The sequence below is a fragment of the Leptodactylus fuscus genome, chromosome 6 (assembly GCF_031893055.1).
Source record: "Leptodactylus fuscus isolate aLepFus1 chromosome 6, aLepFus1.hap2, whole genome shotgun sequence".
Classification (NCBI taxonomy): domain Eukaryota; kingdom Metazoa; phylum Chordata; class Amphibia; order Anura; family Leptodactylidae; genus Leptodactylus; species Leptodactylus fuscus.
In genome coordinates, this window is record NC_134270.1 from 111,942,312 (window position 1) to 111,951,324 (window position 9,013).

Sequence of the window (9,013 nt, forward strand, 5' to 3'; positions counted from 1 at the left end):
CAAGGAGGGATTCTGTGTGAGGAAGCTGTGGCACAGTAAGGGGCATACTTACTTTCTGGGGGGCTGGCAGGAAATGGGAATGAAGGGAAGCTTAGTTATGCCCTGTGTCACCTGCATAGCTTACGCCGGATTCACACTAGCGTTCGGGTCTACGACCTGTCAGAGCGGGTCCGGCCGTGAGCAGTGGTGAGCATTTTATGCTCTCCGTCGCAAAACCGTTTTTTTTAAACCGGACACAGAGCATACCTCCCAACCGTCCCGATTTCCTCGGGACATTCACGATTTCGGTGACTGTTCTATTGGTGTGAGAAGACTGTATCTGGTATAATCCCGACATCATTGCAAACAAAGCCCTCTGAGAAGGTCAGCTTGATGTTATAGGGAGCGCCCTCTATTGGATGTCTTGACTGAGACTCTGTCTTCCTAATTAAATCATGGAAGACAGACTTGCACATTCTCAGTCAGCGCCCTCTATTGGTGGGCATACTTGAGGCACTGGCTTCCTAATTACATCATGGAAGTCATGGAAGTCATATTTGCATATTCTTCCCATGTTCCTTTGCAGTGGAGCACTCATGGCTTAAAAGACTCCACACACCTATATGGTGGTTCTCTCCTTATGGAGTGACGATATCCCCTCAACCCTTTATTAAGACCAGAAATAGTAAAATATATCACTTTACTCTTATTTGCTGTTATTTACAGCAGATTTATTATTCTATATGTTGCACATGATTATTGGGGCTGCCACCTTGTCTACCTTTCTCCTCTGCTTTGTTAACAGCATTTAGCTATATGCTTTACATCAGTTTTATGGCCATAGCCAACAACTGACTGGAGCTGACTCACTGCGGACTGTGGGAGAGTTTTCATGTTCTGTGTAAAGAGGAGAGTTATGTTTCCTTGTAATCCTATCTGTCTTGTCTGTGATGTAAACGAAAAAAAACAAAAAAAAAACAAAGAAAATCCCTACAGAATTGAAGAGTTTTACAGTATTACTAGGCTTAGTGGACAGAGTAAAATATATAGGATATATTATTTTTTTAAAAAATATAGTGACATGGAAAGTTTAAAAAAAAAATCATTAAATAGTCATAAAAAGAAAAAAACGGCTTAAAAAAATAGTTTTATTTTCTTGTGAGAAAATATTTTCTTGTTACCTCTGAAGGGGCTGTGCCAAGATGACAACGCCTATTGATATGCCCTATTAGGGTGGCATCGAGTGGAGTCCACCAGGAAACCAGAACAAAACATACACCCACTCTGTAAGAGCAGCTCCTGTTCCGTTGGGCTGAATGACCATAATGCAATACTACATTCAGAAATAAATTTCCTTGATCTGGTAGAGTCCCTGGAAATCAAGGACAGAAACCATTCCTCATAGAGTGTCACCTTGTATGTTCGCAAAATGCCGGTTATCACCTGACACTTGTAAAGTTAAAGGCTGAGAACAGACTGTCACCTCTCACCCAGTTACACAATCCAGTCCAGTGTGTTGCGTCATCTTCACTTGGGTGGATCCCTGTTCTTGGCAGCCAGCAGTATTAGTAGTTATTTAAGGGTATTGCCTGTATCACTGGTGCACTGTAATGAATGCAAAGGGACACTATGTCTAAATATAATTCCCTGTCCTAGACGCTGCACATGGGAACCAAGGAATTTTCCATGGGGAGTGGGGGCGTGCATATGCAGGTGGAAACAACGCTTCCCATTTTATCTGATATACTGCAGCAGTTATTGAATACTCACAGCTTAAAGAGGACCTTTCATGGATTTGGGCAGATGCGGTGTTATACAGTCCTATGAAAAAGTTTGGGCACCCCTATTAATCTTAATCATTTTTAGTTCTAAATATTTTGGTGTTTGCAACAGCCATTTCAGTTTGATATATCTAATAACTGATGGACACAGTGATATTTCAGGATTGAAATGAGGTTTATTGTACTAACAGAAAATGCGCAATATGCATTAAACCAAAATTTGACCGGTGCAAAAATATGGGCACCTCAACAGAAAAGTGACATTAATATTTAGTACATCCTCCTTTTGCAAAGATAACAGCCTCTAGTCGCTTCCTGTAGCTTTTAATCAGTTCCTGGATCCTGGATGAAGGTATTTTGGACCATTTCTTTCTACAAAACAATTCAAGTTCAGTTAAGTTTGATGGTCGCCGAACATGGACAGCCCGCTCTCAAATGATCTGAAAACAAAGATTGTTCAACATAGTTGTTCAGGGGAAGGATACAAAATGTTGTCTCAGAGATTTAACCTGTCAGTTTCCACTGTGAGGAACATAGTAAGGAAATGGAAGACCACAGGGACAGTTCTTGTTAAGCCCAGAAGTGGCAGGCCAAGAAAAATATCAGAAAGGCAGAGAAGAAGAATGGTGAGAACAGTCAAGGACAATCCACAGACCACCTCCAAAGAGCTGCAGCATCATCTTGCTGCAGATGGTGTCACTGTGCATCGGTCAACTATACAGCGCACTTTGCACAAATAGAAGCTGTATGGGAGAGTGATGAGAAAGAAGCCGTTTCTGCACGTACGCCACAAATAGAGTTGCCTGAGGTATGAAAAAGCACATTTGGACAAGGCAGCTTCATTTTGGAAACAAAAATTGAGTTGTTTGGTTATAAAAAAAGGCGTTATGCATGGCGTCCAAAAAGAAACAGCATTCCAAGAAAAACACATGCTACCCACTGTAAAATTTGGTGGAGGTTCCATCATGCTTTGGGGCTGTGTGGCCAATGCCGGCATCGGGAATCTTGTTAAAGTTGAGAGTCGCATGGATTCCACTCAGTATCAGCAGATTCTTGAGAATAATGTTCAAGAATCAGTGACGAAGTTGAAGTTACGCCGGGGATGGATATTTCAGCAAGACAATGATCCAAAACACCGCTCCAAATCCTCAGGCATTCATGCAGAGGAACAATTACAATGTTCTGGAATGGCCATCCCAGTCCCCAGACCTGAATATCATTGAACATCTGTGGGATGATTTGAAGCGGGCTGTCCATGCTCGGCGACCATCTAACTTAACTGAACTTGAATTGTTTGTCCAAAATACCTTTATCCAGGATCCAGGAACTGATTAAAAGCTACAGGAAGCGACTAGAGGCTGTTATCTTTGCAAAAGGAGGATCTACTAAATATTAATGTCACTTTTCTGTTGAGGTGCTCATACTTTTGCACCGGTCAAATTTTGGTTTAATGCATATTGCACATTTTCTGTTAGTACAATAAACCTCATTTCAATCCTGAAATATTACTGTGTCCATCAGTTATTAGATATATCAAACTGAAATGGCTGTTGCAAATACCAAAATATTTAGAACTAAAAATGATTAAGATTAATAGGGGTGCCCAAACTTTTTCATAGGACTGTATACCGCTGGAAAGCCGTCAGTGCACTGAATTCAGTGCATTGTCGGCTTTCACGATCTGTGCCCAGGGTGAAGAGCTATCGGTACCGTTACCGTAGCTCTTCACAGTCAGAAGGGCGTTTCTGACAATCTGTCAGGAACGTCCTTCTGTACAGTAGCGCCTATAGCGTTGTACTGTGTGAGCGGGGAAGAACACCCCCCTCCCCTCCTGATAATACTCGTCTATGGACTAGCACTGTGAGCAGAGCGAGGGGGCGTTCCTCCCCACTCTCACAGTACAGCGCGATAGGCGCTGCTGTGGAGAAACACGTTCCTGACAGACTGTCAGGAACAACAGCCCCCAGTGCTGTCTGAATGCTGGGGCCCACCCCCAGTGATGCAAAAGAACTTATTTACATACCGAGAAAAAACGGGATTTTAGGCAAACGGCGGCGCGGAGAAGAAAACGAAAGGTAGGAGACGAATAGTCTTTCTTAAGGCTATTCCGACGTGTTAGTTAGAAAAAAAAGTGAATGAATGATAGGATCCCTTTAAACACATCATCAACACATCTCTCTCTCCTACAATCCATGCAGCTAGCTCTGAACCAGGAGCGAAGCTACAACAGGTGCAGAGGTAGTTGGTAGCGGGCCTGGGAGGCTGAGGGGGCCCTAAGGCCTCTCTGCAGTACAATAAGACTCCAGACTTAAAACACAGCAGGAGGTATGTGGTGGCCTAATAATATATTTTACATCGTAGTCCACGTGCTTGAATTTATGCTCCTGCTCTGAACTACACTGATACATTGTACATTACTGAGCAAGATGAGGTCAGGATTGGCTTTTAGTCTGTGGATAACATGAACATCATAAACATAAAACTGACGTGTGAATAAGGCATACGGGTTAAAACACAAATGATATTACAAAGTTGCATAACTTTTTGTAAAGAGAATTTCCCCCAGTTGTCTAATATTTATCAGGAAATATACATCCTTGTGATCTGTCATCACCTGCTTCTTGGAGATCCAGGTGACAGGCACTATGGTGACACCTCCATCCAGCCTCTTGATGACTAAGCAGTGTTGACAAAAATGTAGCAGCACTTGTTTTGTTGTGGAAAGCAGGCAGAATGGCATTTATATCTGATGTGACAATACCATAGGCCCATATAATCTGTGGTGACGCAATGTTTCACTCCAGTCAGTTTGGAAGATTTTGGTACTAGTAGGGAATGATAAACATTTCACCCTACATATCTCTGTGATGACTGAAGGAATTTTGCACATCAAATTTCTTCAGGTCATTACAGAATATCTATACATCTACCTTCAACTATTTTATATGGAAAGTTATTCCACAATAAAAATTCTCAGATGCAAACTCAGCTGTGAAAAAGTTGTGTGGCACAGTAGTGTGAATATGCACTAAGGGCAGAATCACATTACAAAGATTAGGGTTCCATGTCTCTCCGTTTTGAATGGAGTATTGGTTGAGTATGGGCGCTGCTACTCCACTCAAAGCTTGCGGGACTGATAAATAAGCCAAATGCCATAATGAGCCATCTCAGTTCAGTTTCATAGACATTAAGAGGCATCATGTCATTTAAATGGGGTATCACAGAATCCTTGTTTTCATGATCATGGGGGTTCCTGTGTCCTCCAAAACCAAGGGAAGGGCAGTTATCTGAGTGGACAGCTAGTTCCAGCTGTATCTTTCATTGTCTGAACTCCACATCAAATGACCCCGAGACAATTAAATCTGGTACAAAGGAATGTGAATTAACACTTCAATAGTGCAATAACCATGGGAATGCCCAGAACAAAGGGTACAGACAAGCTGAGCAGGAAGGCCCACCCACCACAAAGTAATAAAGATTATAGGGACAAATTAACTATGATTAAAATGATAGCTAAATAAAAGATACACGAATAATAGATAGATAGATAGATAGATAGATAGATAGATAGATAGATAGATAGATAGACACACACACACACCTACCCACATGAGACACAACATAAATGTTTATACTCGAGTACATGCATAAAACTAAATGTCATATGTGTATATAAGCCATATTACATTGAAATGACATAAAACTTGAATCCCTCTTACAACTATCAAGGAAGACCTTTTGGCTGGCAGTATTTATTGGAGAATGCCAGCTAGCTGTAATTATAACGGCATCCAGGGCAGGGCACCACTGTGCCAGTTGGTCATTGTTAGTATTATATTTGTTTTTTATATTGTGTGTACTGTATGTAAACCCTCAGATGTACAGACCATGGAATTAATGGTGCTATATAAATAATAATATGACTACTTATAATATAATAATAATAATAATAATACATTTTATTTATATAGCGCCAACATATTCCGCAGCGCTGTACAATTTATAGGGTTCAGATACAGACATACATAACAAAGAACGTCATTTCACACAATGGGACTGAGGGCCCTGCTCAAAAGAGCTTACAATCTATGAGGTAGAGAGGGTGACACAAGAGGTAGCAGGGGCGGCATTGCTTATACAGTGTTCAGACAATTTTGTGCATTAGGAATTGTGATAGGCTTGTCTGAAAAGATGCGTCTTTAGTTTGCGTTTGAAACTGTAGAAGTTGGGAGTTAATCTGATTGTCCGGGGTAGAGCATTCCAGAGAAGTGGTGCAGCTCGGGAGAAGTCTTGTATACGAGCATGGGAGGTTCTGATAATAGAGGATGTAAGTGTTAGGTCATTGAGTGAGCGGAGAGCACGGGTTGGGCGGTAGACAGAGATGAGGGAAGAAATGTAGGGAGGTGCGGCATTATGGAGAGCCTTGTGGATGAGAGTAATAACTTTATATTTTATTCTATAATGAATAGGCAGCCAATGTAGCGACTGGCACAGACCGGAGGCATCGCTGTAGCGTCTAGCCTGATAGATGAGCCTGGCCGCTGCATTCAGAATAGATTGTAGAGGAGAGAGTTTAGTGAGGGGAAGACCGATTAGTAAGGAATTACAGTAGTCAAGGCGAGAATGAATCAGAGAGACAATAAGTGTCTTTAGTGTATCTCTGGTAAGGAAAGGGCGTATTCTGGAGATGTTTTTGAGGTGGAGGTGACATGAACGTGCGAGTGATTCAATATGAGGGGTGAAGGAAAGGTCTGCGTCAAATATGACCCCAAGGCAGCGGGCATGCTGCCTAGGAGTTATAGTAAGGCCTGAGACTGCAATGGATATATCAGGGACAGATCTGTTAGATGGTGGAAACAGTAGTAGTTCAGTCTTAGAGAGATTTAGTTTCAGATAGAGCGAGGACATGATATTAGAGACAGCAGAGAGACAGTCACTGGTGTTCTGAATGAGTGCAGGGGTGATGTCACGGGAAGATGTGTATAATTGGGTGTCATCAGCATAAAGATGGTACCTGAAGCCAAATCTGGCGATGGTTTGTCCAATGGGGGCTGTGTAGAGAGAAAAGAGCAGGGGGCCGAAGACCGAGCCCTGAGGAACCCCAACAGCAAGGGAAAGAGGGGAGGAAACAGAGCCCGCAAATGATACACTGAAAGTGCGGCCTGAGAGATAAGAGGAGAACCAGGAGAGCGCAGTGTCATTGAGGCCAACTGAGCGGAGCATAGTGAGGAGAAGTTGATGGTCAACAGTGTCAAAAGCTGCAGAGAGGTCCAGAAGAATAAGAAGAGAGAAGTCACCATTGGATTTAGCCTTTAGTAGATCATTAGAGACTTTTGTGAGAGCTGTTTCAGTAGAGTGCAGAGCGCGGAAACCAGATTGTAAGGGGTCAAGCAGAGAGTTAGCAGAGAGATAACGGATTAACCGAGAATAAACCAGGCGTTCCAAAAGTTTAGAGATGAAGGGGAGGTTAGAGACGGGTCGATAGTTAGCAGCACAGGATGGGTCCAGGGAGGGTTTTTTCAGTAGCGGGATTATAACAGCATGCTTGAAGGAGGATGGGAAGATTCCAGAAGAGAGAGAGAGGTTAAATATTTTAGTAAGGTAAGTAGTGACAGCAGGGGACAGAGATTGGAGAAGGTGTGAGGGGAAGGGGTCACTACTGCAGGTTGTGGGGCGAGATGAAGAAAGTAGCTGGGAAACTTCCTCTTCTGTGACAGGTTCAAAAGATGAGAATGGACAGTCATAAGTGCGGCTGGTGAGGGGATCAGTACTATCGTAGGTGTGGGAGTCAATGCCACCTGGGGCTTGGGCAGTAATTTCCTGATGGATCTTATCAATTTTATCATGGAAATACATGGCCAGGTCATCAGCACTAAGGTCTGTGAATGGCGTCTGCACCTTGGGTGTGAGTAAGGAGTGAAAGGTTTCAAAAAGCCTTTTAGGGTTGCTTGAGAGAGAAGAGATGAGGGCGGTGAAATAGTCTTGTTTGGCAAGGTAAAGGGCAGAGCTATATGTTTTAAGCATAAACTTGAAGTGGAGGAAATCTGCAGGTGAGCGTGATTTTCTCCATAGACGTTCGGCACACCTAGAGCAGCGCTGAAGAAATCGTGTCTGTGGCTCCTACTTAAGGAGCTACTCCATTCTATAGCTATTCTGACTAGCACTATTCATGGGGAAACTGAAACTGGCATTATCCAGAATTCTAGCACTTTTTATGCAGGGCTATGAAATCAGGTGCAGACACAGAACAGAATAGTATCTAAGAAGGACATTTCACCGATTTGGGCACAGGTAGTTCTATATACTGCTGGAAAGCTGACAGTGCGCTGAATTCAGTGCACTGTCGGCTTTCCCGATCTGTACAGTGTGAGCGGGGAGGAACGCTCCCTCCCTCTGCTCACAATACTCATCCATAGACGAGTATTATCAGGAGGGGAGGGGGCGTTCCTCCCCGCTTACACAGTACAGCGCTATATTCGCTGCTGTGAAGAAGGACGTACCTGACTGACTGTCAGGAATGCTCTTCTGACTGTAAAGAGCTACAGTACCGGGACTGATAGCTTTTTAGCCAGGCACAGATCGGGAAAGCCAACAGTGCGCTGAATTCAGCGCACTGTCAGCTTTCCAGCAGTATATAGAACTGCCTGTGCCCCAAACTATGAAAGGTCCTCTGGATCTGCATAGATGGCTTCAAATCTATTCAGGTTGTCCGATACAGAGAGATCCTACTCTGATATTTCTGTATTTGTGCATACTTTGGCCACCAAATCCAAAATGAAAAAGAATTTTGTAAAAGAAGAGTGTGCCCAGGTCCAGTGCACCCTGTGCCCCCCCCCCACACACACACACACTAGCTACACCTCTGCTCTGCATTCTTGATGCAGTCTGCACTCGTACAATTATCCACTTGAGTTGGCATTGCAATGCACTTTAGGATTTGACACAAGAAATTTAATATGATTTTTAAAATTGTTTGAAGTGTTAAGTCTGGTAGCTTTGCATAGTGTTGTGTGTCTTATGCTTGTGCAATTGCGTCCTGTAGTCTGCATTGTTTTTTATTTGACTCCCTTACGCTGGGTTCACACCTGCGTCTGGGGTCTCCGTACTATGGTTTCCGTCTTCTGCATGGCAGAAGACGGAAACCATAGATCGGGTCCGGCCGTGCGCGGCGGTGAGCGTTTTAGGCTCTCCGCCGCGAAACCGGATTTTTTTTATCCGGACACAGAGTACTGCATGTCCGACTCTGTGTCCGG